The sequence below is a fragment of the Drosophila erecta genome, unplaced genomic scaffold, assembly GCF_003286155.1.
Source record: "Drosophila erecta strain 14021-0224.00,06,07 unplaced genomic scaffold, DereRS2 tig00000021-arrow-pilon, whole genome shotgun sequence".
Taxonomy (NCBI): domain Eukaryota; kingdom Metazoa; phylum Arthropoda; class Insecta; order Diptera; family Drosophilidae; genus Drosophila; species Drosophila erecta.
In genome coordinates, this window is record NW_020825198.1 from 11,236,846 (window position 1) to 11,237,475 (window position 630).

Below are 630 nucleotides of genomic sequence, written 5' to 3' on the forward strand. Positions count from 1 at the left end.
AAATGATAACAAAATGCTTTGGCTCAAAATTCTGTTTTGTATGACATTGTCCATCATGTATAGACTTTGTTTTGTTTTATTTTGTGAAAAACGTTTTTAACTAGGTGCTAATCATAACCAACTAGAATAACATAAATTAATAATTTATTTAAACGTTTAGCTAGAACTAATAATCAATAAGCGGGAGTTGGGGCTTTGTTTCATTCTTTTTTTATAATAAATAACGAAAAACTTTAACTTGAAACATTTAAACGACCACGAAAAGTGATTCCAACCCCTGGGGGCAGAAACGGGTTAACGTGTCCCCACTTTTGGAATCGGAGAGGGGTGAGGTGTGTCCAATCCACAGATGGTTTATAAACTAAAGAAAACTTAAAGGTTTTTATTTCATTTCATGAAAACAAAAAGTAGTTAGATAATAGAAGAGCAAGCATTAAATCAATTACAAAGGTAATGTAAATTTAACAGTGTTTTTGTTGAACAAAAAAAAGGAATTGTTTTTTTTGTGATTCTTTTTCATTTAAAATTTAAGATTTCCATAGAATGAGTTTGTGTAGCGTTCGTTTTGTTGTTTGTTTTTTTTTTTTTTTTTTGAGCCCTAGGGAGAATTCTTTGTCTTTTGTTTGTGTT